Source organism: Chelonia mydas, chromosome 1, assembly GCF_015237465.2.
Source record: "Chelonia mydas isolate rCheMyd1 chromosome 1, rCheMyd1.pri.v2, whole genome shotgun sequence".
NCBI classification, from domain to species: domain Eukaryota; kingdom Metazoa; phylum Chordata; order Testudines; family Cheloniidae; genus Chelonia; species Chelonia mydas.
Genome location: NC_057849.1, coordinates 136,144,857 through 136,171,765, shown reverse-complemented (window position 1 = coordinate 136,171,765; position 26,909 = coordinate 136,144,857). Strand labels below are relative to the sequence as shown.

The 26,909-nt window shown below is 42.7% G+C and overlaps 1 protein-coding gene across 1 annotated transcript in view; it reads right to left on the bottom strand.

Annotated features, from left to right (window-relative positions):
• Positions 1 to 5,130: 5,130 nt before the first annotated feature.
• BEND2 (BEN domain containing 2) overlaps positions 5,131 to 26,909 on the bottom strand; it is a 57,907-nt gene continuing 36,128 nt past the window's right edge. Inside the window, exons 14-18 of the mRNA XM_043537909.1 lie at positions 24,284 to 26,901; positions 21,831 to 21,955; positions 13,404 to 19,868; positions 8,622 to 10,930; positions 5,131 to 5,489 (exon numbers count right to left, since the gene is read on the bottom strand). The gene's annotated coding sequence lies outside the window, so the exon portion shown is untranslated. The remainder of the gene's footprint in view (positions 5,490 to 8,621; positions 10,931 to 13,403; positions 19,869 to 21,830; positions 21,956 to 24,283; positions 26,902 to 26,909) is intronic.

Sequence of the window (26,909 nt, the reverse complement as noted above, 5' to 3'; positions counted from 1 at the left end):
TCACTGCTGAAAAAGCACAGGCGCAGCATATGGTTTTATCAGCCACTCTGGGTCTGTCTAAACAGCAAAGAAAAACCCGCAGGACTTGGGCTCATGCGGCTTGAGCTAAGGGGCTGTTTAACTGCAGTGTGTACATCCGGTCTTGGGCTGGACCCTGCAAGGTGGGAGGGTCCCAGAGCTCGGGCTGCAGCCCGAGCCCCCATATCTACCCTGCAATTAAACAGCCCCTTAGCCCAAACCCCGCGAGTCTAAGTTGGCTGGCACAAGCAAGCCATGGGTGTCTAACTGCAGTGTAGACATACCCCCAGAAACCTGGCAAACTTGTACCAGTGTTGGGCCGTTTAGGGCATTGTTTTTAGCTGCCTCTCTGGTCACAGGCTTACAGTAGTGTTGCAAAACATACAATCTTGGCCAACTAAGCCAGACTTTGATGAGACAGAAAGAAAAAGGCAAGAGGGATAGGAAAGAGGAGAAATCAGGTGGAGAAGGAAAAGGGGACACAAGCGAAATGTGTGTGTGACAAAACCTCACATCTCAGGTGGTGGCTGGGTTTTAGCTGAAGCTGATGGAGATGGCGATGTCATCTGGGTCCCTTCCTCTTGCCCGGCCTGGTCAAGACATCTCTCAAGATTTGGCACAGTGGGGTCACGCTGGATTCCAGGGTTCCAGGAGATGGTGAAAGTGGCAGCCATGATGGTGGAAGCCTTTGCCTTCTCTTGTCTTTCTGTCAGCGAGCATTCGCATCAGTCTCTTTTTGAGGACCCCGAACGGCCACGATAGGAGGGAAAACCCATCCTCTCATTATCTTTTCCATCAGTTAGGCCTAATTTCTGACATACCAATTTTGGTTAATTGAGTTCTGGTCCCATGATTCTCTTGTTTGTCAGGCATGATCTTAACATAGTCCTTGAATTATATCAGTAGGCCTTTTTGCTAAAGCTAATTCAGTCTGTTTCTCTTTTACACCTTTTCCCATCAGCATGTGTTACTCTAGGTTATTGTGACCTTTTATTCACTTTGCAACAGTTGAGCTCAGGATTAGGGTAAATGTGTAGGCCCAGGTATTACAGAGGTAGGGTGAATGCAGGCAGCATTTGAGACCTATGTGGTTGAGGAGATTCTTCCATCCTAAGTGCAGGACTCTGCACTTGTCCTTGTTGAACCTCATCAGATTTTCTTTCTTTGGCCCAATCCTCTAATTTGTCTAGGTAGTGTGACAAAGTTCCTGCGCTACCTTGGTGGGTCTTGCGCTTATTGGCGGATTTGCTCGCCTTGGAGCTTCACGGCAGCCCTCAGCTTGGCTGTTTTTCTGAATTCACAGTCCAGGTCGATTCATCCTGTGTCTGACCAGGAGCTGGGAGGATTTTGGAGGGAACCCGGGCCCACCCTCTACTCCGGGTTCCAGCCCAGGGCCCTGTGGAATGCAGTTGTCTAGAGTGCCTTCTGGAACAGCTGTGCGACAGCTACAACTCCCTGGGCTACTTCCCCATGGCCTCCTCCCAACACCTTCTTTATCCTCACCATAGGACCTTCCTCCTAGTGTCTGATAATGCTTGTACTCCTCAGTCCTCCAACAGTCCGCGTTCTCACTCTCAGCTCCTAGTGCCTCTTGCTCCCAGCTCCTCACATGCACACCACAAACTGAAGTGAGCTCCTTTTTAAAACCCTAGGTGCCCAGATAAGCCTGCCTTAATTGATTCTAGCAGCTTCTTGATTGGCTGCAGGTGTTCTAATCAGCCTGTCTTAATTGTCTCCAGAAGGTTCCTGATTGTTCTGGAACCTTCCCTGTTACCTTACCCAGGGAAAAGGGACCTACTTAGCCTGGGGCTTATATATCTGCCTTCTATTACCCTCCTATAGCCATCCTGCCCGACCCTGTCACAGTACCTCTGTATTCTATCCCTACCCTCCAGCGTATCTACAACTCCTCCCAGTTTAGTGTCATCTGCAAACTTGCTCAGGGTGCAATCCACACCATCCTCCAGATCATTTATGAAGATATTGAACAAAACCGGCCCCAGGACCGACCCTTGGGGCACTCCACTTGATACCGGCTGCCAACTAGACATAGAGCCATTGATCACTACTCATTGAGCCCGACGATCTAGCCAGCTTTCTATCCACCTTATAGTCCATTCATCCAGCCCATACTTCTTTAACTTGCTGGCAAGAATATTGTGGGAGACCGTGTCAAAAGCTTTGCTAAAGTCAAAGAATAACACGTCCACCGCTTTCCCCTCATCCACAGAGCTAGTTATCTCATCATAGAAGGCAATTAGGTTAGTCAGGCATGACATGTCCTTGGTGAATCCATGCGGACTGTTCCTGATCACTTTCCTCTCCTCAAAGTGCTTCAAAATTGATTCCCTGAGGACCTGCTCCATGATTTTTCCAGGGACTGAGGTGAGGCTGACTGGCCTGTAGTTCCCCAGCTCTTCCTACTGTTGACAACAATAAATATGGAACCCCATCATGCAGTTGTCACAGTCACTTTTAAAAGCAGAATTGCAATATAAAATATTATAGGATTTAGCAGGTTGTGGGAGTTTGTTACCATTTATTTACAGGGGCAAGTTAATAGTTCAGCTAATGGGATTAATAAAATCAAAAACACCTTCGGACTGTGGTTCAAAAGTAACTCAGGATGCTAATGACCAAATGTTGTTACAATTCAACAAAAATACCTGACTCTTTAATGCTTTTGTTCAATAGAACTCAAAGCACTCTACAAAGGAGAGCAGTATCATTGTCTCCATTTTACAGATAGGAGAACTGAGGCATAGAGAGGGGAAATTTATCCAGTAGGCCAGTGGCAGAACAGGAATAGAACCCAGATCTCCTCAGTCCCGGGCCACTGCTCTAGCCACTAGGCCCCTTAACTGTTTACTGGTCTTGCTATCGTGAAATTTCCAATTTAAAATTTTCAACTGGTTCCTACTGTTTTCAGTAACTGGTTTTGGAACAGAACAATGGGGCTCATTGATTCAGGTGGAGGGTCAGTAACCCCAACAACTGAAGGAGTCCAATGGAGGCTATTAAAATTCCCACTGATGATGTGAAACACAATGTGGTGCTCTTGGTCCAGTTCCTAATTTCCAGATGTCCTGTTTATAAAAAGCACATCTATAACTGCCAGTCTTCTTTGCATTCCCAGAAGAAGGGTTTAGGAACGGATGGGACCAGAGAGCAAGACAACCCCCTAGAGGCAGTCCCTCCAAATCAAGATTGAGGCACATTGATGCGGGGTGTGGGGAAGCTTGTGTTACTGACCCTACTGCACTTGCTTTCTAGGCAGAGGACATTGTTATGAATCCAGCGCCTCTAGGGAGCACTGACTATGCCTCTTAAAGAGAATTTCAAAAACAAAAAGCAAAACCTACCTATGGAGTTGCATGTTATCCGTTCAGAACCAAAATAAACCCATCCCTAAAAGCATTCAAAAACTGAAACAGAAAAACATACGAGAGGCCAAATCGCCGGTTTCTGAGAGGACATTAACCGAAACTGGGCAAAAGCTCAGTGAAACTGCCATGCAGACTGAGCTGAAAAATTGGTAAATCTTAGAGAGAGAGACACTTCTGAAGAGCATGATCATGTTGGGAGGCTAACTGGGCTGGCAAGGGAAAGAAGTGAAAGGGGGGTGAATAATACACAAACCTGGTCACGATTTGGGTACGTCTAATAAATCCAAACAAAGTTAATGTGCTTAGCTCTTTTTGTCCAGTGACTTCGTAAAGGTGAAGAGAAAAAATGGCACTACTCACTCACGGAGAAGATGGCTACAATCATTTTCATTTCATTTTCATCATTTTTTTAATTTCCAAAAGAAAATAATCTAGCCTGAATTTGGAGCGGATTATAACTACCCAGGAAAGCACACCCTTTTTGGATTGTTGACTGTAGGGTGGGGATGGTGGGTGGTGCTGGTGACCTGGGATATCGAGGAGGTCAGACTATATGATCCAGTGGCTCCTTCTGGTGTTAAACTGTGTGCCATGGGGAACCCAATAGTCTACTTTGTAGAAAGACAGCCCTGCAGTAAATTAGTTGAACCATAGGTGCCATGTGCCCCCCAACCCTCCCGATTTCTACCAGGGTGGGAGTCGGGCTGAGCGCCACTGAGGGGGATGTGCCTGGGAAAGGCACCAGTATTGAGAGCTCCTGCTGAGCCACACACTAGGTGATACCCAGAGCAGGGAAGTGAGACCATGATGGTAGCAGCTGCAGTTACCACAGCTCAACACTAGAGCCTGCTTGAGGTACGTGAGAGGCTGCAGAAGGGAGCTCAGGGCAATGGAAGTAGGGAGGCTGGGGGAGGGGGGGCAAGAAGATGGAGGGGGAGGGCCAAAGGAAGCAGTTGGGGAGCCCGGGGAGGCAGTGGGGTCTGGGGGAGGCAGCAGGGGCCAGGGGCAATGTGGGGGGAATACAAGTGCAGTTTCCCTGAAACTGTGACAATGATGTTATTTCATTTTTTCTAAAGGCCCTAATGCAGCAGAGTACTTACACGTACTTAAGTCCAAGCTCTTGAGCAGTTCCATTGCTTTCAATGGGACTACTCATATGCTTCTAATTGAGCATATGCTTAAGAGTTTATACAAGTAAACCTCAGCTGTGAAGTTGAAATCTAGACCTAGATCTGATCTTCCTCATGTTTTTGAGTGGTTTGAATTCTGTGTCCTAGTTTTGGTCCATCTCTAGGTTAAAGTGATCTGTAAAGAATTGTAGGCAAGCTCAGAAACGTGACTTGAACGTCCCAGCTAACTGGGTTGGACACAGGATATTGAGCCTAGAAATCGCTTTTAATTTACTTTTAAAAAAATCTTTCAAACCACTATCCTCCTGCCATGAAATCTGTTTTAACCGGTTTACTAGTGATGCCCATATTCATCATGCTGTGATATTATAGATACCAGAAGAGTCAGATGCCAGAAGACATCATAGCTACCAGGAGGGTTAGCATGAGTTTTTTGCTATTTGTGATGCCCAAGAGAGCCAGAGTCTCCCTGTGAGCCCAGGAGAGTGGATTCAAATGGAGAGGGAAAAGAATTTTAAGATTAAATTAGAATGGATTCCTGACATAGTGAATGGGTGCTGATATCACTAAAGCTCTAAAAGATCATATCAAAAGGATCGGTTTGTAAACATCTTTGTTCTTCAAATTGCTATAACACACCAGTGCAATCCAGAGCTTCTTCATGTGTAGCTCTCTTTTAGAATCATCTCCATCTGCTATTACATAGTATCATAAAACATGACATCAAAAGTAGCTCTAGAAATCAAAACTCCTGCCCTGAACCCCGCTGCATATGAACAGAACCTTTAAATTATACTCTTCCCCCTATCAGCAGTTACCAGTCGTCTCTGATTAAAGAAGAGTGTTGAGAGACAGGAAAGTTTTGGTTTCTGAAAACAGCTGGGCCACCGATGCACTCTGTGGCCTTGAGCCAGTCCTGTAACTTCTTTGTGCCTCAGTCAATCCAGTTGTTAATCTGGATGAAAACAGAATGGACCTCAGTATGCTCCAGTACTCAGTATGTACCACACACTGCTGCTGAACGAAGCATTCCTGGCTAAATTACTCCCTCAAGCAAAACAAAATGAAACCAGAGATACTTGGCAACGTCCAATGTCAACACCATTGTTTGGGTTGTGTCTTGAACCCTTTGATCTGTTGTAGATTTTCATGGATTGAAAATGGTATTTTATGAGTGAGCGAACCACATTGTATAATTCTGAGTGTAATGCTTTGTATTAGCTTAAATTTAAAGCTCCTGTTGTCTCTTTTCTTACAGTCTTTACAAAAATTGAATTTATATCCCAAGTACAAACCAATGGAAAAACCTGAAACAACACTGTACATAGTCCCAGAACATACTGATATAGATACACCCAAAACTCTTCTACATGCTGTTACCCGTCCTCTACTTGGAATGGTTAATCAAGAAATGAACTATTCCTATGTTAAAATATTTTTGCTTTTCAGATTAATCAGTCAAATAGATCTGCGATCCACATGATCCATAATGTACAATAAATCCCACTTAAAAAAATACTCAGAGTAATAAAACCATATACTATGCAAAAATATATAATGAATTTCTTTTAAAGGAATACCAGACTTGGGCCCCAGTTCAGCAAAACAGTCAAGTACATATTTAATTTGAAGCACATGAGTAATCCCATCCCTATTCAGCAAAGCATTTAGGCATGTATTTAATTTTAAGGGCTATGTTGAATACAGGCATAAATAGGGATAGCTTACTCATGTTCTCAAAGTTAAGCATCTGCTTAAATTCTTTGCTGACTTGAAGCCTAAGTAACTTGTTAAAAGAATAATCTTAAAATGTAATCTTAAAATAGAAAACTTCAAGGGGGTTTTTGAGTCAGCTAATAGCTTTGCCTTCTTTAAACACCATGCATGATGACGGGTTTCAGAGTGGTAGCCGTGTTAGTCTGTATCAGAAAAAAGAATGAGGAGTACTTGTGGCACCTTAGAGACGAACACATTTATTAGGGCATAAGCTTTCGTGGGCTAAAACCCAAAGTGGGTTTAGCCCACGAAAGCTTATGCCCTAATAAATTTGTTAGTCTCTAAGATGCCACAAGTACTCCTCATTCTTTAAACACCATGTAACTCATGAAATCATATAGGTCTTGGTTTGTAGAGTAAGCATTTTTTCTGATCACTTCTGGATGATTTTGGAGCATGTTTTCAAGGTTAGTCTAGGTTGTAAGGTGCAAAAGTCATTGCTGTCTGATTGAGGTTCAATGTCTGATATGAAATAAATCCAGTTTCCAATGGGCAGGTGTCTACATCACAAAACCACCAACACAATTTGCCCCTTCCTTGACCATTTCAGCAAAAGACTTCAGTGACTGAATGAGCATTCAGGAACGAACTACCTGTTCATCCCAATAAAGCTGGATTTCACCAGAGCAGAGTAAAAAAAGCACAGTGACAGACTAAGGTGGGGAAGCTTGCATTATTGACGCTACTGATGGCTGTGCTTTACCTGCTCTGTGGACAGGGCCGGATTAACTCTCCTGTGGGCCCTGGGCTATTCGATTTTGTGGGGGCCCTGTATACAAGTCTTTTTCCTAATTTAAAACAAAATGATCACAATTATGGCATCGAGGCTATTAACACTATACTAAACTTGCCTTTTAATTAACATAAAGCCATTCTGTGGTTACATTTCAGTCTTAAAACATGTAGAATAGAGTTAAGTTAATTCAAAATAGTCTACTTCTTACCTTAGAACAGCTGTTATACTAGTTTCTTTCTGGGAGGGAGTTTGGGTGTAGGAGAGGGGTCCAGGCTGGGGCAGAGTATTGGGGTGCAGGGTCTGGGAGTGAGTTTGGGTGTAGGAGAGGATTCTGACCTGGGGCAGGGGGTTGGGGGGCAGGAGAGGGTGCGAGATGCAAGCTTCGGGCAGGAGGCACTTACCGCTGGCAGCTCCCTGCCAGTGGCACAGCAGGGCTGCTGCCATAGCCCCATGTCGCTCCCGGAAGTGGCCGGCTGGTGGCACATCTCTGCATGCCCCTGGGGGGGGGAGGGGATAGTCTCCGTGCACTTCCCATGCCCACAAGCGCCACCCCTGCAGCTCCCATTGGCCAGTTTCTGGCCAACGGAAGCTGAGGGGATGGTGCTGAGGGCGGGGGCAGCACGCAGATCCTGCTCCCCTCCCACCTCCACTGGGGCCGCAGAGACGTGCCAGCATCTAGCCGCTTCTGGGAGCGGCATGGGGCCACGGCATGCAGGCAGCCTGCCTGAGCCCTGCTGTGCCGCTGGACTTTTAGCAGCCTGGAGATCGCAATCGACTGGCAGAGGCTCCAGGATCGACCGGTCGATCACGATCAATGGGTTGGTGACCACTGAATTGTGTATAATTATGGATTTATTTTTCTGGGGCCCCCCCTTATCCCGAGGCCCTGGGTTGCAGCCCCTAAAGCCCCTACATTAATCCAGCCCTGTTTGTGGATAAATGGAGAACTTCAATTTCGAATAGAGATGGGCTAAAATGAATACTTCTGAACCTTGAGGCACTTTGGCTATGGAGTCTAGTTTTTGGCTTAGGCCCATCATTAGTTTCTAGAGAAGACAATCTGTCACCTTGCACAAGTAGTACATTCTTTTGTCTGGCATCTTTGACATTCCCAGAGCTCTGAAAAACCTCTACTCCCTTCTCTGACTTGTTGCATGCTTTGAGTAAAGCAGGGATGTGTTATTAGTTAAGCAGAACTGGGACTCTAAAAGACACTCAAGTTCCAGGTCAGTGAGACCTGGCATGTTAATCCATATCAGACAACACACCACTCATTCAACTGGAAACAGTATCTCCTACAATGAGAACTAATGATTTTGCATATTCTGTGACTCTATTACCTTGTGTTAATGTGGAACATAAGGCATGCCAAGTCTCCGTCAACTCAATAGAAAAGTGCTGTTCTTTTGGCCTATGCGTGCCAAGATCAATACAATTACCATTATAAAATACATCTGTTACCATCACAGTATCATTAACCTCAGTGACTTGAGGAGTAATTTTATAGCATTAAGAGGCTCCACAAGTGTCAAGGTATGGGGAAAACCACATTAGTTTATACACAGTTCTCAATACCTGGTTGGGTTACAGAAAGATGCTGTCACTGCAGATGCTTTTACAATTAATCAGACTCTTGTCTTTTCATTTCGAAAAGCCACCATCTGGTAATGTTTTTTCTGGAGCTGAAAACAGGGGTGTTTTGTGTTAGTGATCGGCATTGTATCAATGAAGCAGCAGCGATAGCATCATAAAAGGTTGAACTGTAGGAAGCAGATCTGGAAATACAAGCTGAGTTAGACAGGTGCAGATGGGGAAAGGACATAATAAAACATATTCTGGAAACAGGAAAACAAGCTTAGAGACCAGGAGCCAAATTCTTGCCCAAGTTACATAGTACAACCTACTGACTTCTTGGGTATTGTTGAGGAAAGAATTTGGCCTCAATTTTAAGTCATGAGGGATGGAACAAATAGAGACAGAGGAGAATGACCTACACTTGCACTACTTATTTGCTCAGCACAAAGAATTCCAATTTGAAATATCACTTTCATTTTCTGCTCTCAACATTTCTTTAAGGAACTGTCCGATTTTGAAGAGATGTATATTTGTGTGTTCTATTGAACTGCTAAAAGTTTTGGACACTGTTCAAAATAAGTCAAGTACCCTGGTACTTGACTTATTTTGGCTCATCTTCCCTAAGTCATTGGATGCACGATGTGGGTAGCATTTGTAGATATTAACCCCTACTAGAGTAGGTCTGTCCGAGCAGGAAGGTGTAAACTCCAGTTTGAGGAGATGTACCCCTGACACTAGCATGGATTGAGCTAGCTCTCTAAAACAGACACGTAGCTGCGGCAATGCGAGCAGCATTAGAGGCAAGCGCCCCGAGTATGTACCTATAGACTTGGGACTGGATTATAATCTCTGTTCGTAGTGCGCTAGCTTGATCAGCACTAGCATCGTGGGTAAGTCTCCTTGAGCTGGAATTTACACCTTCCAGCTCAGTACATCTATACTGTGACAGAGGGTCCACTCCCCGCAGGTGGTACCTCCTCCTGGCTGTCCTGGGGATTAGCTCTGCCAGGCATTGCACCCTCTTCTGGCAGTGTCTTCATCCATCCTGTCTTGCCCCAGAAACTGCAGCCTCCTCTTTGTGACTTGGCCCTCCAATGGGGTCATTTTGTGGTTTCCCCTTCCAGGGATTACCCAAAATCCTTCCATGCAAACCATCTCAGGCAGTCTTCTCTGACACTGCCCAGTGGCCAGAAGGGGAACATGGGCTCACTCTGGGTTCCAGTCCAGGAACTCTGACCTGCTTTCCCGCAGCCCTTATTGCTCCTTCCTACATCTCCTGGTTCCCCTCCTTTCTCTAGGTGTACCAGCTCCAAACCCTTCTCCCTCTTCCCAGGGAGTGGCTGCAGTAGCCTGTCAGTTGCCAGCTTCATGGCTCTATAGGCCCCACTTGCTCCTGCCCAGCTGAACCTGCTTTCAATCAATTCTCTGCTCACTGGTTCCCCCTCCAGGTGCAGCTGTGGAGTTAGCTGGCCTGCCTGGCCATCTTAACTCCTTCCAGTCTAATGGGAGGTGGCCTTGCTATCACATATACCCTTAGTTTGCTAGTGCTTAGTTTATTTTGGTGACTCAACTATGCCTGTAAGTGTGGATTTTATGAAGGGGCTTTAGGGAAACTCTGTCTCTGACCATAAAAGTTCGCTGCATACTTTCCATCTTGTTCAATGACATCAAAGCGGATTTAATCAGGTAGCATGTAGGGCTACATTGTCAAAAGAACTCAGGACCGGATTTTCAACTGCCCAACACCCATAACTGAGACAATATTTTCAAAAGAGCTCAACTCTCACACGGGCATCTAAATATGGGCTGATTTTCCCAAGTGTTCAGCACCCAGGAGCTCCCTTGTGACGCTTATAGTCAGATTATCATAGGGGCTCATCATGTCAGGTGCTGCTGAGCCTTTTAGAAAGACTGGCCCCTGAAGGTAGTTGAAGGCTATGGAAAGACTCCTATTGATGTCAGTGGGCATTGGAACAGGTCCTTACTGAGGTGGTCCTTAAATGGGAGCTGAATGCCTGCAAAATCTGGCCCCGTTAGTGGGTGCTGAGCCGTTCTGAAAACTCTGGCCCCAGTGAACAGGTTGGTATCACAGCAATGCAGAAGACGTGTCTCCAGCACATTGGCTTCTGGCTCACATTATTACATTTACAACCCCTGCTTGGTGCCACCACCTCTTCTGTGAGAGCAGGGCAGAGGCCGCACTCCTGAACACCTCATGCTGACATGAGAAAAATCCATTTAGCTCCTCAGCAGACTGAATGAACAGTGCAGGCTAGCAGTTGCTCTTTGGCAATTACATTAACAGTGCTCTGTGATAAAAAGAAAAACAATGAAACATATTCTGATTAATCACTCCAACTTATCTGGTGGGAAGCAATGAACACACTCATCACTGGGAAGTTATTTTCTCACACTGCAACATTCCCACATGCTGGTGACTTGGGAAAACTGCCTCTTATAATGGGGGGAAAGGGGTTTAAATTCTCTGGCCAGCCCACAGGAGAAGACATGTTTTAGGAAGTATTACTGCAGGCATTCCAGGGCTGCTATAGCTCTCCTAAGTATGGGAAGTCTCTCAGACTTCCCAATGACACATTGTATTTAACAGCCTGCATTCTTTCCCAGTGTCTCCTTTCATTTTAATAGGAGGTATTTTCAGTCCAAATGGCATTGCTGAAGAGAGGCAGAACAGATGAGAGAATGCTTTAGCAGGCTTGTTTTCTGGGATTTGGTCCTTTAAAAAAGAATGAAATGCTTTAAAAAAAAAGAAAAGAAAAGAAAAAGAAACCTATGCTACAGTGAAAAGAATAAAGATGAACTAAGTAATGAAAAAGAACTCGAATGAGTTCAGAAGAGATAAGCAGCAAAGAGCTTCCACCCCAGAACAGTAGCAGGATGACATGGAGGAAGGTCATAGTCTATGCAGTGTATGTTCATGTTCATTAGGAAAAAGGAAGGCACCTGTAAAAACAGAGTGTGAGAAAGGAGGGGTCATTATAACAGATGCAGTGCTGTGTAATTATATTGGCACAGCGGGTACCAGGAATGCATGGGAACCTCTCTCTTATAAAGGGCGATAAAAACAAAAATGAGAAAAAGAGCAACTACTCTATCAGTCACATCACTGAAAACCTACAGAGCAACATTTTGTTATTTCACTGTGGTTAAACCACAAGAATGGCAGGCAAGAAATATGAGTTCTATTCCTAGCTCTGCTGACCTTAAGTAAGTCACTTAATCTCTTTGTGCCTCAGTTTCCCTACCCAGGATAATGCTTCCCTGCCTCACATGGATATTGTGAAGCTTAATTCAATAATGTTGTCGCATTCTTTGAAATCCTCTGATGGAAAGTGCTATTTGCTGCCATTTCTTTTTTCATAATCACAAATGTAATGCACATAGATTTAAACACTAGAACTAGACAGCAGCTGTTTTTCCAGACTGGATTGTATGGATCTGTGCACCAGTTAAGTAGGTACAGTGCAGAAATCTACATGACTGGAATGTTATTGTTCTAACTTAATACTCAAGAAAGTCTGGAAATTCAAAGGTAGGGATCCCAGGGCAAACACATGCATTCTAGTGCCTGTCATTACAGTGGGCCATGAGACGTACTGTTTGCCAAATATTTTTTTCTTCAAATATGGATTCACTAAACAATACTCCCACCTACAACATTAAAAAAATGGCAGCACCAACATGACATTTGCTGACCACCCCATTGTTCGCTCTGTGTGTGTCACATCCCTCCCATCCAGCCCTTTGTCTGTCTTGTCTATTTAGCCCCCAAATTTTCACATCGCACCCCCCATGACCCTGACCGTCCCCCCACCACAGGAGCTGGGGCTGGGAGTGGGGCCATGGCTTTTGGGCCGGGGAGGGGGGAGTGTATGGACAGGGATAAGGGGGCTGAGGCTGGGGCAATAGCGGGGGGCAGGTCTGGGGCTAGGAGTGGGGCCATGGCTGGGAGTGGAGCCAGAGCTGAGCTGGGGCAGAGCAGGGCTGGCTGGTGCTCCCTCCTTGCCCCCCCATGGGGCTGGCCCAGGCCCTTCTGTGCCCCCCAACATTCCTCCATACCCCTCCAGGGGGTGCGCCCCACAGTTTGGGGACTACTGATTTAAATTGTTAACTCTTTGAGGGCAGAGATTCTCCCTTACTCTGTGTATGTACAGCGACTAGCACAATGGACCCCAGTACTAGTTAAGGCTCCTAGATGCTACTGTAGTACTATTAAAATAAACAATCATATAAAGTATAGAAATAATTCGCACACTAATAGTATTAAACAGATACATAGGAAGAGCCATATTGGTCTGCCACTTCAAAAATGGAGAGAATGTACTTGTTTTGTTTTCAAAAGATCTAATTCTCTTTCTTTCTCTCGCTCTCTCTCTCTCAAAACACATGTCCAGTAACGGTCATTAAGTTCCCTTCCTGCTCACCCCTCAAAGGCTTTCACATATCCCGGTGTTCCCACTCCATCGCCCCCACCTCTGCCCAGCCCCTCCAGATGGAAATGCTTTTTCTTGCCTGCTTGTTTCTTGCCTCTGCTGTGAAAGCCCAAATCACCATTTCTCCTTGAGGTTTTCACTCAAGGCAAGCATGACTTGTAGACATTTGCCTCTGTCCCGCTCTTATTTTCTGCATTCTGTAGCCTTCTCCCCAACCCCACACCAACCCCCACCCAGATTCCCTCTTCCATCAAAACACCACAATATAAAATTCCTTTGGGTGGGGGAACCTTGTGGCTGGCATTTGCTTCTTCACCCTCCCACTACTGACCTTGAGGCTGGAGGCTCTTCAGGCTCCTCTGATGTTGATGCTGCTCTTCAATCCAGTCCTGAATAGCTAATCTTCACCATCTGCATCATTCCCTCTCAAAATGGCCAGAGAGGCTCTACTTTTTTTTTTCGGCAGTGAATGTGCTCCTAGGGCAAAGTGGACTCAACTGGAGGGATCTTTGCCAGCTGTTCTTCTGTCCTAGGGGCTGGGCTTCTGGACTGTTGCCATTCCCCTCAGCCTTTCATGCTATGTCTAGTGTTGGATTGCTGCAGGCCACGTGCTAGCCCTACAGCCACTCTTCAGCCAGCAGGTGACACTGGAGAGACAGGTGTTAGGTACCAAAGCACTCTTGGATATTTGAACTAAAGTTGCATCAAATCAGAACTCCTTCAGAATGCGGCCATGGCCGGGTTTAGTAACAGATGTACCATTTACATACTGGGGAGATGGGTTGAATGGGAAAGTGCTACACAATTTGGCATGATTTTAAATCTCCATTTCAGAGACCTGAGGCTGAACTAACAAAGACGTTTGCAAGCCAGCATCGAGGTGCATTGGCAAAGCTGCGCAGAGAATTATGCAGATTTTCTGCCTGGTTTGTACAACGCTTCATTGGGAAGCAAATGTTACTATCCTCATTTTTATGAGCACCAAGTTCAACTTCTAAGTTTAAAAAATCCACACTGCATTTTTCTTGCAAGCCAACAAAATGCACAAAAACACTGACTAATTTGCCTTGAACATTTACATCCTCAGAAGCAGTGAGGCTGGCACCCAGTCAGTTTCTAAAATAAACCATTAACAATTAATGTAAACTGCCTGTAGGTATTGTCCAGTTGTTTCACTGGGTATCGCCCTTGACCTTTCCACTGCTCCTTTAAAGCTCCATTTGGGATCTGTATGGCGTAATGCTGCTGTCACGTTCAGGGCAATGGCACCTGTATAAAATTCCCTCTCATGGTCCAGCAAGGGCTTTTCACCTGTCATGTCTCTTAGGCAGAGACCCTCTGTCTCTCTCCTGACTGACCGAGGGTTTTCCAGGCTGCACGGTTCCCTGCCTACTCTGTGAAGTCCCCAGCAAGACAGACTGACTCAGTAGACCTGCTTTGCTTTTCTACTCAGAGGCTACAAACAGCATAATTGCCCAGAGTTATAAGATACCACACAGCTTTTCCTAAACAAGCACATTTATTCTTAAGGTGAAAGCATTACAGAGAAAACACTAAAACAATAAAAGGACCTAAACACAGCTAACCAGAAGTCACCCCTACAAGTCCAACAAGGGCTCTGAGAGGTGGTCAGTCCTTCAAACCCTATACAGGGGTTGTTCTGTGATACCAGTTCATAAATGGCTTGGCCCACAGTCACTCCTTTATACAGTTGGGGTCTTTGATCTCAGAGACATAAATAGGCAACCGGCCAGACACAGGTCCCCTCCTCAGTGCAATGCTTCCTAAGGTTGGGTCTTTGCATAACTGGAGGTGGTAATTTGTATTCACCTCTCCCCAGGTATTTCTTAGGAACCCCACTTAACTGGCTGGCACATTGTTTAAAATTGTCCTTTGAAGCTCATAACCTTTCCAAAGGCTTACACTGGCCATGTCTCTCCTCTAGAGAAGTTACATACAACCCCACAATAATACATAAAACTTCGCATTTTTAATACAAAACAAACTCCTAAAATACTTAAACTTAATTCAATACAATTTAACTTAATCTAGTGAGGTTTGTCCAGGATACTGTAGGAAATTGCCATATCTGTCACAGCTGCAACATTCCCTTTTCCCCCTGCACTGGTAGTTACTAGATCTTGACTTGATGTTTCGCCACAGCTCCTAGGCTGGAACTGAACTGTTACGTTCAGCCTTCCTCCTAGGACTGCCTGCTGATCCTCCTCCTTTACATTGACTAATTGGCAAAACAGAGACCTTTCTGTGGAAAATTTGTCCCCTCCCCCCTCAATTGAAAAATTTAAAAATGTGAAATTTTGAAACCAGCTTTAACACCAATGTTCCTCTTACATTTTGAGTGAACCTACCACCTGCCCACAGTGGTATCAGTGGAATCTGAGCAATTCAGAGTTAAAGAAAACATTCCATACTAAACTGGCACCAAAACGGAGAAAGGAAACACAAGCATAACGGTGTGACAGATGGACCATGAGGGAAATCCTGCCTCCATTGACTTCTCACCTTGATTTTATAAGGGTGAACTTGTCACTCTTTATGGGCAAGAGTACTCAGTACTAGACTAATTCCACTTCCACTGTCTGAAGGTAATGGTGACTACAATGGGACCAGAGTTTAGTTAACACTGAGCACTGTTAAAAATCCCACCTCTAAATCTAAATTAAATTTAAAAAGCCCTCTAATTTTCTACATGCAGTTTTGCACATGCCCGTTTGTAAATCCACATACACTTGCATGTGCCAATAAAATGCCTACTAATCCAACTACTGCATCGCCACATGCAGATAAAATGCTATGTGCACATATGTTGTAAGTGCATGGACAAGCTTGCCAGCATAAGCAGGTAAAGCAGAGATGATGTCTGACAGTATGGCCCCAAATGTTACTTCTTTTTTCACTTAATGCAATGAATTTCATATCTGTAATTAGGCAGTCGTTTGTACTTTACAGTCCCTTTATTTTTTGTTCTTTTGAAAAAGATAATGACAGATGGTAAAATATAATAATTTTCTACTAGTAACCTGGAATTCTAAGCAAGCCAATGAAAACAAGAAAAGTATATGGGATTTGTTTTTCCACAGACTAGAAAAAGAGTAGAAGGGGAAACAGAGGCACCAAAATTTGTCCAAAATCAGACAGACATGAGGTCAGGGGCAGAGCTTTGAGTAGAGGCCTGGTCTCCTGAGTCCCAGTCTAGTGCACTAGGTAACAGACCACATTGCCTCTCAAATTGAGGAGCATCTCCTTCCCTCTCATTCATTCTTTATTGTCACCCCCATCCTCTCTTGTCTGCCCTCTTTCCCTCCTCCAAGTTATGCTGGTTCTTCTCCCTTATTCCTCTTTTTCTGCTCTCTTTGCTCCCAGATATAGTCCATTGTCAAGCTGCAATCCTCCCCATTTCTGGGAGAGATGCCCCTTTCGCCTTAGGCTAGGTGGAGCCTCCCTTGTCAGATCTGAGGCATTTGAAAGGGCAGTGTGGGGAAGCCAGAAGTGTGGCTGCCTGCTCTGTACCTGTTCTGTCCATAAATAGAGGATTTGATTCTCTAGGGCTTTCAGTCTGGCACGTTTTATGAGCACTTATATAAATAAAATGCAGACTATTTATCAGAGAAATCAGACTGGCTCCTTTGCAGCTGTTCCTGTCTCTTGGGCAAATGCATATAATTAGATAGGATTTTTTTTTAATTAAAAAACACTTGAATAACCAATCTGAAATCACTCCAGTCTATTGGATAAATGTGTATCTAGGCAAATTTTAAAATTTATGCTTAGTACAGTACCAGATAGACTAGAAGGAGATCTCAGATGGAGCCTCTCTAGTTTACTGGACAGATGTGTATTGGAGCAGTTTTTAAAACATTTTTTTGTAGCCAATAAGCAATGACCTTTTAGGATTGGTTAAATCCAGATTTATGTTTTAAGGGATCACATTAGTGATCTGGACCAAGAGAGACAGAGCGCACTACCAGACTATTGTTACTGTTTTCACAGGACCAAGCCAAGCTATTCTCCTGCTCGTGCCAAGCAATAAAACAATTCTTTTGGCATTTCCACACACAATTATGCACTCCCAACACTTGCAAACTGTCTCAATGAGATCCCCTTCTTGTGAAGATAGGTATATCTAAACATAGGGAAATTCTTCTCATCCCCACATCCCCCCCTTTTATTTTTTACAAGAACCAAAAGCAAGTCTGATTGACATGAGATCGTACATACAGGTACATCTTGCTATGAATGAGGGAACAGGCTTTGCTTGTACTCAGTGTCCCATACTATTGACTTTTTCAATTATTTTTTCCCATATGTTAGCATTGCAGTCAGGGAACAATAGGAGAGCCCTCCGGTGGTTAATTTTACACCTGTATAGTCTGCTGCATTGAAACCAAGATTGTGTAGCCTAATAGATAAAGTATCTGGGTTATGTTTCCAGGACAGTGAATTCAAATCCCCAGGGGGGAGGTTATTAGAAATTCTTCATCTCATTTTCAAATGGATATCACGTTTTCATCACTTCATCTTTCTCATCATCAAATACCTGAAAAATCTTGTTTCAAGAAGCATAACACGCAATATTATTCTCCATATTGTTTGCAGGACATGGTTCATGTATATAGGGCCTTATCCTGCATGGGGCTCAGCGGCCTCACCTCCCTCTGGCTTTGCGAGGATTAAAGATAATACCTTTGACAAGGCAGCTAGCTCTCGGTAGCACTCCACGCAAAAAAATAAATAGCCTAAAAACCAGCCTTATCATTGTAGCGCCCTCTTCTGGCTAATTTAGGAAAGGAGGAAGACACTTGTTTCATACAGTAGGGATGCATAAATATACTTGTTTTACATTGTAGGGGTTTTTTGCTTGTATTTGTTATAGTGACTACTCAATGGCAGTCACAAGATCAACAACACAACCAAGATACTAGGTCAGTCATGTGGTTAGGTACCTGGACTGGGACTCAGGAGTTTTGGGTTCAGGTCCCACCTCTATAACAGATTTCCTGCGTGACCATGGCAAGTCACAATCTGTTTGTCTCAAGTCCCCATCTGTAAACAGGATGATGATGATAATTCTTCCTGCCTCCAACCTTGTCTACTTAGACTGTGGCATGGATGTGTCTCTTATGTACATGTACAGCATTTAGCACAAGGGGTCCCGGTTTTCCGTTTGAGCCACTAGACATTACTGTCATACAAATTATTATTAAGAAGAAGTAGTACCTCACAATCAAGTAGATTAGATTTAGTACACTTGGGAATATTAAACTAATGTAAGTGTACATAGTTTACTGGGCATCACTGGTACATACAAGCTAGGACCTATGCTCTCATATAAAGGATTTCACAGGTTCCTTTGCAAAGAAATATTATTTAAAGTTCTTTCTTTAGAAGACAATTTTTTTTACGTGACCTAATATTCTCGTATTTATTTTACAGTGCATGAGAATAGTAGAATTCATGGTCTTACAGAGGATCCCCAGGAAATGCCACATGGATCTGGGAAGGGAAAGGAAAGCAAGTCAGACAACGAATACACTTCTGCAGCCTATCAGTAGGTGGGCTTTGGAGATGGGATACAATAGAGAGACTGGAATAAGGAAGGCATCTGTTTTGAACTGTTAAAGCTTTGTGCATTTAAGTGCAGAAAAGGTTCAGTCCATTTTTTCTTTCTATTGGAAGGGATGGCCTTTATGTACAGATATAAAATGGAGTCTGTACGTTCAAGGCTATGCTAGTATTAGTCTTTTTTTCCCCACTCCATTTTTCTTTTCATTTCATAGCTTTTCATCTCCTCAAGGGCATTTTCTTACACTGCTTATTTCAGCACTGTGGTTATTTCCTTCTACAAAACCCTCTGCAATATATTTTCAGCCACTTTCACAATGGACACAAGCTTCTATGCAAAATTAATTCCTATACAGTCATGTCCATATGTAGAAATTTTACTCATTATTTTCTTATGTAGAGAACAACCCATTCTTTGAATTTTTTTCAGCTAAAAGTCCTATTGAAACTAAGAAATTATACACTTTTTGGAAAACAATCACTGTCATATCCTAAGGCCTCTAGATCTCAGACAAATGCTCTTCTTTGAGTTTATAAAAACCAAGGTCTCTAGGTTTGCTAGAGCACCTTTGCTGTTATGATTCTTTCATTTCCAATACACATCTGAAGATTTCAGACAATCAAAATTAGTAAGGTACAATTCACTGAGCTATATTTGTTTAAACAACAGTATTTCTCAGCTGCCCTTTCCAGCTGCAGGTCAAATCATATAAAACCAAAGGGTGTTCAGAAATTATTAAGCATTGCTGTGTAGGCAAGCGGAATAAAATGCCCTGGAGCAGTAAGTCTCACCGAAATCCCAATAGGAATGGCTTGAGTTAGAGCTGATTTGTACGTGCTAGTTTTTGGGAGGCTCAGCAGAGGAGCACTTGAAAGCAACAGGGTGTTAGAGATGGGCCAAGAGAAGAGAAATGCAGTATGCATGAGAGAGTGGGTTCTATGAAGAGCAAAGGAAACAAACATTCCTATATCCCAACACAAATATAATTGAGTCATCCTATTACCCTTGAATTCTTTAGGAGACAGGTTAGGTTTTTTGGAAGCCAGAGAATTGCAGCAGCTGGGACAGGTTACAAAGTTGATCTGTTGAGCAGAATGGCTTAGGAGTAGGGATCCAGTAGTGGAGAGTCAGGGAGGAGGTGAGGAGTGTGGGCTCAAATCCCTTGAGGGAGAGGGAAGACTGAGGTAGCTCAGAAACTGGAATGGCCACAGCCTAAATCCAGAAGGAAAAAAAAGGGGGGGGTTTGGTGGCAGAGAAATTGGTCAAAACATATGCCTGGCGCTATGGTTGAAGGTTCCTGATTACTGATGATAATATCCTAAATACAAATACACACATCACCTGTAAATATTTAGCTATGTATAAAGGGGCTGATCTAAAGCCCACTGAAATCTATGGAAAGACTCTCATTGACTTAAATGAGCTTTGGATCAGGCCCTAAAACACAACTTATTATATTTATTATTTGTATTGTGGTAGTGCCTAGAAATCCAAGTCATAGACCAGGATCTCAATGTGCTAGGTGCTGTACAAACACAGCACTGAGTGATGATCCCTGTCCAAAAGAGCTTATCTGCCACCACTTCAATATCTCCATGGCTGCGAATGGCCCCCATCGTATCTTTCTTTGTGACTGCTGGAATTTGGCCAATATTTAATTAAACTGGGCCTTCTGCTGAGAAGTTAAGACAAAACACAGGAAACATCTCCCCATTTCAATGTTTTGGAGATCAGATTTTCAGCATTTTTGTAAGGTCAGTCATAGTCATTTGTTGTTATTATTACTATATTTAAGTGCTCACAGCATTCTCAGCTCTGTGCAAAACAGGCAGACAGTATCTGGCCCATAAATTTGTTCACCCTGATCTTTTTAGGAGGGGTTTTATTTTTTGGCTCATGTTTGATGGCTTCACTTGGCTTTAAGCCTAATCTACAAATACTTACCATGCTTAATTTTACTATCGTGAGTAGCCCCATCTGGGATAGCAAAGTTAAGCACTTGGGCAGGTATTTGCAGATCGGTCCATAGTATGCAACAATCAAACCCAAACGAATGCCTCTACAGATTGGCTTCCAGACACGTACTCAAGCAAGAGTAGCATTTCTCTCTTGGCTTCTGAGAGAAAGGCCCCATGTGACACACTGTATATTCAAAATGAAATACAGAATAGCCACAAAAATAAGGCAAGACATAACACTGACTTCTTTGTAGGATGAGGTCAGGCTTGACAAAGCCTTTAAGGTCAGGCTTGACAAAGCCCTGGCTGGGATGATTTAACTGGGACTTGGTCCTGCTTTGAGCAGGGGGTTGGACTAGATGACCTTCTGGGGTCCCTTCCAACCCTGATATTCTATGATTCTATGATTCTATGAACATGTGTTGTCTTTGCCCTCTGGCTGGCTAAAAAGAAACACATATATATTACTGCCACGAGGTTTAAAAAAAAGAAAATTACACATTGAAAATATGACTGATATGTGAAACTATTTCTCTGCTGCTACCTGGAGAATAGTGAGGAACTTCCGACCCCTCCTCCTCCCATGATCACTAAAAATGTATTTATTAAAATGAAAGACAGTGTTTAAAAGAGAAGAGCTTGCTACCTGCTGTTGCAGAATAGTCATTTTATACAGGACTTCATACATCAAAAGGGATTGGTAAAGGCTGCTTATTGTATATGTTGTTTTTTTAAAAAGGAGATAGCTATTACAATTGTACTTGCACCTTCCATCAGAGATAAATCCAGTAGGAAAAATAATCCCCATTTATAATCCAAATGCATGCAAAAGGAGAGCAACATTTTATTGAAAATGTCTTATCGGGATTTGAAAAGGAAACCTCTGAAATGCATGGAAGACCAATTTGAATATATATATATTTTAAAATCTCTTTAATTGGTTTTCTAGAATACAATAAGCAGCCTTTACAGATCCATTTGTTTTCCAAAAGGTCACATGCTTTAAAAGGGAAACTAAATCTTCCTTCAGAGTTGTGACATGGAAAATGGAAAATAGTTACAATGAAAAGTATCTTTTGACCTCTTAACATATTAAATAATTTATTTGGCTCTTAGTTTAAATGGTTTTACAGATAACTGCATGAAGAACATAAAGTAAGGGTCAGTAAAGTCAGAGAGAATTACACCACTGAAATGCTCTCTCTAGTTTCTCTACCTTTGACTTTTTATTTTAACTTGTCTCTATATTCTGCACTTTCATGCCACAGACATCAGGGCGTTGCATTTTCTCTGCTTTCTTCTCTTCTACCCCCTTAACCAAGATGATAGGAGACAGAGCCTCTGCATTTAAAATACAAACAGGTTATCAAGTCAACCTAAATGGCTTCTGCAGTCCTTTTCTTTCCAAATTTCCTGTCAGCATAACTGCTTAAAGGGAAGGGAATTATCCTGTGGATCAGATAACTCAGACAATCGCTCTCTGTACATCTGTTGCCAAATCTCAGTGAAGATTCCCGACTCCAATGAGCCAGAGTAGGAGGAAGATCAAGGATACTAACATGAATCCAGATCACTGAACCATCAGCAAGTAACCAAGCCATCTCTTTCTACATAGTTACATTTGTTGTTGAGCTTTTCTTGTAAGGCAACATAGCACAGATGGTCTTTACTGTTCCACTGCATTGGGCCTGTTATAAATATAAAGGAAAGGGTAACCACCTTTCTGTATACAGTGCTATAAAATCCCTTCTGGCCAGAGGCAAAACCCTTTCACCTGTAAAGGGTTAAGAAGCTAAGGTAACCTCGCTGGCACCTGACCCAAAATGACCAATGAGGAGACAAAATACTTTCAAATCTGTGGGGGATAGGAGGGGGAAACAAAGGGTTCTCTCTGTCTGTGTGATGCTTTTGCCGGAAACAGATCAGGAATGCAGCCTTACAACTCCTGTAAAGTTAGTAAGTAATCTAGGTAGAAAATGCGTTAGATTTCCTTTTGTTTAATGGCTTGTAAAATAAGCTGTGCTGAAGGGAATGTATATTCCTGTTTTTGTGTCTTTTTGTAACTTAAGGTTTTGCCTAAAGGGATTCTCTATGTTTTAAATCTGCTTACCCTGTAAAGTATTTACCATCCTGATTTTACAAAGGTGATTTTTACCTTTTCTTTAAATGAAATTCTTCTTTTAAGAACCGGATTGTTTTTCCATTGTTCTTAAGATCCAAGGGTTTGGGTTTGTGTTCACCTGTACAAATTGGTGAGGATTTTTATCAAGCCTTCCCCAGGAAAGGCGGTTTAGGGCTTGGGGGGATATTTTGGGGAAAGACGTCTCAAAGTGGTCTCTTTACCTGTTCTTTGTTTAACATGCTTGGGGGTGGCAGCATACTGTTCAAGGACAAGGCAAAGTTTGTACCTTGGGGAAGTTTTTAACCTAAGCTGGTAAGAATAAGCTTACGGGGTCTTTCATGCAGGTCCCCACATCTATACCCTAAAGTTCAGAGTGGGGAAGGAACCTTGACAGGGCCAGCTAAACAAACAAACTTGCTCAAATTTGCCTCTTTGACCATAGAAATCTAACTTACATTGTGAGCTGCATGGGGCAGGACTATCTCTATATGTTTGTACAGTGCATAGCAAACCTGGGTGAGGGTTCCTGCCACACAAATTAATTAAAAATAAATAAATAAATAAATAAAGCGAAGAAAAACAAAGAGAGGTAGGGGAGAGAACATGCTAACTGTGAAATATTTCATGGGAGGCAGTGTGGTGTACTAGGTATGGCACTGGACTAAACTCAGGAGATCTGGACTCAATTCCAAGCTCTGTTACTGATCTGTTAAGTGACCTCATGCACTTTCCTCCCTGGGTCTCAGTTTCTCCATCTGTAAAATGGGAATAATACCACCAACCTCCTTTGTAAAGTACTTTGAGGTCTACTGAGGAGCATGGCGATACAGGAGCTAGGCATTGTTAGTATAAGGTTTGTATGAGCTGCAGCCAGTATCCTGTCCCTAAATTACAGGCTGCAGAAGTGGTGCGCTTAGCATACTCCGTGTGATGTGTGACCCAACAGTCCTCCTGGTAACTGTGCTTTGTTCCTCAGCTTGGGAGAAAGGGACGGGGTCAAGTAACTAAGCCAACATTACAGACAGACAGACAGACAAACAAACAGCGTTAACTTCTTGGGCCACAACTGCTACTAGAAAATTAATGATCAGCAGGTTTTCAAAGACCACGATATTAGAACAGGAATAGTAAATACCAAAATAGACAAAATGCATCTGTCTTTTTGCTACCACATAGAATCCTCTTAATTGAGAAACCCTGATTGATGAACAGGGAAATATCTGGGTGAAATGGCTGTCCTGATTAAGGGCCTCACCTGCATGCTACAGGCCAGGGTTGTGACACTGCATCATTGGGGCACCTGTAGAGCATGGTGCTTTGTTATGGTCTATCCAAGTGAAGGTAGTTGAGGGAAGTAGGCGACTTCTAGCTAATGGGCCAGTAACAACATTGTGCCCAGAATACATCACGAGACATGGAACTGATTATGAAATACAATTTCATGATAACTTCTAGAAGCACGTCTGTGACAGGCCCTCATGGCTGCCCTTTATTATCAATCTCTCCTGGTGTCTGCTCTTCAGCACACTTTTTACGGCAATACATACTGCAGGTGGCATGAAGATCTTGAAATAATTGTAATTCCCAATCCAATTTCCACTGACTTCAAAAGGAGTTGAGGGTAGTCAGCATCTCACAGGAAGCACTATGCAACTTAGGGGTTGCCCATTTGCATATGGAGAATTGCACATAAAATGCAGGTCCTCTCTGAAAAGTAAGAACTATTAAAATGGACTACTTGTGTGATGAAAGGCCATAGGGTTAGGCCTACTCAGTGCTAGCCCTCTCCTCTGCACTTATTTTGTCCAACCCCAGTAGCCTGCAGGCCCAAACCTTAGGAGGAAACAAATTAAAGTAACAGTCTGGATTCCTGCAGACAATAAGGGTTTCTTCACCTTGAAATGCTACAGCAGTGCCTCAGTAAAGACACTATCCACCTCCCCAAGAGATAATAACTAGGTCAACAGAAAAATTCTTCCATTAACCTAGTGCTGTTTATCCCGGGAGGTTGTTTGGCTTAACCTCCATTGCTCAGGGGTGTGGATTTTTCCCTAAATGATGTAGCTATGCTGATGTAACTTCCCGGTATCAACTGCCTTGTAGGCTTTGTCTAGACTAGGGTTTAAAGGTAGGATGTTAGCATATGTTAACGTGTTAAAAAAAAACACAACACACCCGACATCTAGTCTAGACAATGCATACCACCTGGAGCCTAGGCTTTAACTTTTAACCAGCTTAGCACATATTAGACAAATACACTGCCTTGTTTGCACTGGAGAGACAAGGTGGGTGAGGTAGTATCTTTTATTGGACCAACTACATTAAAAGAAAAAGAGGCTGCTCCACTAGACTTTTCAGACTGTTAGTTACCACGTGTTAAAACCACACCATTTCATTGTAGTCCACGCAAAGCTTCAATTAAATATACTACTGCACTGAATTCATTAACTAGAATAAAAAAGGATACTATTTCTTTAGTACTTACCTTTTCATCTGTAGTTGGCAACTTGTGTGTCCACAGACAGGAGCTTAGAGAATTTCATGCCTCGTTAACAAAAAAAACCACACCTTTCCTTCGGCACTGGCCCAATACATTCTCATTGTGAGCACAATTCTGAAGTCTTTACTGTGGCAAAACTCTTAGATTTTCTTACCAGAAATGGTTTATGAGAAAACATCCCAAATAATTACAAAAATGTTCAAAATGACCACTTGCTCCAAACAGCTGACTGAAAGCCTGATTCAATGCCCACTGGATGTCAGCTAAAAGACTCTCACTGACTTTTCCAGGGCCTGATCCAATACCCTTTTCTTTTTTCAGCATATATGCCGGGTGTTGCTTCAGCATGTAGTCAAGATATTTCAGCAAGTCACTTTTCAGAAATGGATTTCCAGATTTATATGTAATTATTTTAATAAACAAACTATTTGTATCTCTATAATGTTATCAAAACCCCAGATTAAAAAAGAGACAAACATTTTGCTAATGTTTTCAAATTGCAAAATGTCAACAACAACAAAATCATTTTTGGAATTAGGTCATTTTTCAGTTTAAAAAAAAAAATAATGGAAAATGTTTGACCAGATCTATCCAAGAAGTGTCAAGCTGAGCATTTGAAATCTGTATTTCAGATAAAAATGAAACTCACAATACTGCATGTTTATTGTGAAAATGCTTAAGATTATCCTTTAAACATGGAACTTATTTAGGCCCTTGCTTGATGGTGCTGTAAGCACTTCTAATCTGATGGTCTCATGTCTTTCTAGAAAATCCTACAGTGTGAAAGGGAATACAAAATAGTAATTATGATCATACTTAACCTTGTATTTAAATGACCAAAATTATTTTAACATGAAGTTATAAGCAAGTTTTAAATAAAATTAATGCTTAAGCACCTAATCAAACTCACAACAAAAAGAGCATTTAAAGTCAGCAGTTTCAGTGATTATACCAGGGAAGTGCAAAGTGACTGTTACATCAAAGAACTCTCATAAACACAAGCCAGCAATAAAAATGTGCAAAATATTGTATCCATATTATATCACATTCTGAACTCCTCCTCTGACCAAACTAACCAAACAAATACTAAGGGAGAACATGCACTAGCCCCAAAACAAAGAAAATCCAAACCTGTATGAGACACAAGCAACTTATTCACCTTTGAAGACTCAGTGACCTTAATAGTTGCCACTGCAACGTACAATTGGAACAGCTTTTGAAGGTTATCTACACAATTGGTAAAAACAGATGTACACCAAAGTGAATAGTACTGTGTGGGAAATTATCTTTGCCCAATGAAAATTGTTGGTTTTAAATTTCAAAGTTAAATTCACCATTGAAGTCTCATCTTGCTTTAGAAATAGAACATGACATATTACTGCATTCTTGCTAGATCCCCACTCAGAATGTAGACTGACCCCCCTTTTTGATAATCAGTCCAGTTCTTAACAGAGATGTAACTGCAATGATGCTTTTTTATTACAAAGATCACAAAATCGACCATCACAATTAGTACCCTGGTTGGTGGTCCCAGAAGTGCCAAGGACAGAATGGGTATAGAGAATTAATGCAATCCAAGCCCAGATTCCTCCAGCATTAAACCTAGTGCTTTGATTTTGCTATATTCCCTTATCTTCTATATATGGACACCATCGTTTACTGCATCTGTAAGA